Raw genomic sequence first — 3,204 nt, 5'->3', positions numbered from 1 at the left:
TCTCCATTTACCGTATTTGCACATAAAAAGTTCCACTCAATTCCACTGTTTCACTTTTTCAGAATATAGTTGATAGACCCAAATTCCTGTGTCTGCACATACAAAGTTCCACTCAATTACATTGTTTCATTTCTTGGGAATATAGTTGATAGACCCAAATTCAGAGACCAATTAGTTTATGTGTACTTAGCATGATGTAGTTCAAAATAAGCACCTGAATGCAATAACTTTTGTGTGATAACATCTTGGGGATACCAATAATGCTTTACTCCTGGCTTGGCAGACTTTTACCGGTACACCTACCAGAGGGTGCCAATTACATTGTTTCATTTCTTGGGAATATAGTTGATAGACCCAAATTCAGAGACCAATTAGTTTATGTGTACTTAGCATGATGTAGTTCAAAATAAGCACCTGAATGCAATAACTTTTGTGTGATAACATCTTGGGGATACCAATAATGCTTTACTCCTGGCTTGGCAGACTTTTACCGGTACACCTACCAGAGGGTGCTGGGTAGCACATTGATCCACATGCATTCAGTAGCCTGTATTTTTGAATTTTCAAAAACTCTCAAATTGTTTACTTTGTCTATAATCTAGAATGCTACTTCACTCTGTTTTTCTTATAAAAAGAAGTGATGAACTTGACTTAATTTTCCAGCCATATACTTAATCATTTAGGTTTTGATTATGACAGCTTTTGTTCTTAACAGTGACCATGGATACAAGATTTATGTTTATATTCTGTTTATCTTTTTTTTTTTTTTCTTTGAAAGTGTGTAGAAGCAACTGTCTCTATATTATTGCTTCAGAAAATTACTTTAAAACCTTCCCTGGAAAGGCTGGCGAAATAGATGAATTAATTCAGCATGCCATCTGTGACATCAATGGCACTTGCCTTGTTGCCAGTGCACTGACTTAGAGTGAGTCACTGTGATTGTCTTTTCCAGACCCCAGAAAACTGAGAAGCAGTAATCACAGAATTGCTCCTGGGCCATCTCTTGTATATTTTTGATACAGCTAATAAAAAATTAAAACTAAATAATCTCGACTAGAAAACTGTTTCTTATAGCAGATTTGGCCATAGATTTGACTTAAGTAGATTTATAGCTGTGTTGCTAATGGCAAAACCAGCCACTTGACAAAATACCAATTCTTACAGAAGAAAATATGTTAACATGTATTTGGTATTTACAGTCATTTGCTAAGATTAAATTAAAACATCTGTTTGGCTGTTTTTTACTGTAGTGGAATTAGAAGTAAAAATAGAGATGAACTCATGATCCATGGTTTCCTTTCTTGTTAAAAAATGTTATTAAACATTTCTAAAACATTTCTCATTTTATCCACAGTTCAAGAACTATGGATATTAAGAATAAGGAAGAGGTAAAATTGGCTTTCCTTTATAAAACTATTTATGAACTAGAACCACACTCATTCATTAAATTTTTACAGAACTGGATCAGAATCGCATCATTTCCAGGGCTGATGAAATTTGAATGATGGTCAGGTTGTGTTTAAAGCCTTCCAGTGAAACTATCCCTTTAAACTGGAGAATAGGAGAGATTCATACAGGAGTGACCTCCCATGTACAATTTTCTTCAAGCATAAGGCATGCTTGCATCCCTATCCCAAATTCTGTCTTAAAGTGGTTTCAGGGTTTCATCTTAACCAGAACATTGAGTCTATGTTGTCTTTCTTCGTTCACTTACCTCCTAACCTAAACCTGTGATATATATCTTTAGGAGAGCCAAAGCAGCTCTTTCGTTTTTCCTTGACAGGAAAAATGTTTAAAAAAATATGAAAAATAACCAATGAAATATTAAAAATAACCAATTTCCTAAATTGATTAAGAAGATCTGATTGCTTGTGTCTATGGTACAGATGTTCATGGGACAGGAAATTAGGACCCTAAGTCTGTTTTTGTTGGATATCTAACTAGAATATGAGTCAGTTTGTTCTCCAGTCACAGATACTGTATTCAGACAGACCAGCCGCTGAGATCTGAGCTGCTATCAGGACTCCATTCATAGTTTCTTGAAGAATTATGTTATTGCAGAAATTTCCAGGCACAATGAACAGATGAAACAGCAGTTTTCAGTCATTTGTAGTTTGTTTCTTCTAGCTATTTATTTTTACTGGAATAGACAGGGAAATATTTGCTATTTGTGTGTAATTGTCTTCAGGATATGTTATCTGTGTGGATATTAACAATTAATCCTCCAACACTCTACAGGAGAATCCATTTACATTTCTTGGTTCCATGGGACTGAGTGAAGGGTGTACACTTCTCCCTGTATGGCCATATATGTACCATGCTTAGGAGTGGGGTGGATATGTGACCTGCAAGTATCAATAAGGATTTCCGATTGGCAGTGCTGTCATGTGAACATCTACAGTACAGACTGCTAGCATATCTTGAGGGATACTTCAGAGTAATATGTTGTCTTTCCTCGTTCTGTGAAGAACAGTCTGTTGCAAGCTCAGTTAATTTTCTCATTAAATGTTAGGAAAACGATCACTGGAATGAGGGAAGAGGAAAAGTTTGATATTTGCTTCTCTTCTGGTCATGAAAGAAAGCACTGACGTTTTGCAAATGCACAAATCTTCAGTGGAAATCAGTGGAAGAGTCAACAGAAGGAGTGATTGTCTCCTCATACAGAGAATTTTGGGCTAAACTATAAAGGAAATTATATATTTCTTAACCAGTTGTATTTCTTTCTTTTACTTCTTTCCCTTGTAGAATGCAGTTTTACTTTACTGTATGAGAGAACCAATGTGATTACCTGGAAGTGCAAAATGTGCAACATATGATAACTTAAGGCTGGCGTATTATGTTTCAGTATTATTAAATTCATTGTTCAAATGTCAGGACTTACCCTCAAAGTCATAAAAGTTTACCTTTTTAACAATAAATTTAATTTTGTATTGGCTGAAGATAAAGTCAATGTTCTGAAGATTTCTCTCTGCTACTACAAATCTAGAAATTAATAATTTCCTAATGAGAACTCCTGTTCTTCTGAAATCTTAATTCAATCAACTGAAGCAACAATAAGCACAAAATTTCTGAGCATTGCAAACAAATTGTTAGAGCTGGTAACTGCTATTCTATATTTCCAAAAGGATATTAAATAGTTTATGTTTCTTACATTTTAATGATCCAGTTATTGGCATGATGCCTGACTTACTATTTTGTATTTAG

Source organism: Cariama cristata, unplaced genomic scaffold, assembly GCF_000690535.1.
Source record: "Cariama cristata isolate BGI_N322 unplaced genomic scaffold, ASM69053v1 scaffold19793, whole genome shotgun sequence".
In the NCBI taxonomy this organism is placed as follows: Eukaryota; Metazoa; Chordata; class Aves; order Cariamiformes; family Cariamidae; genus Cariama; species Cariama cristata.
This window is presented reverse-complemented; position numbering follows the sequence as displayed.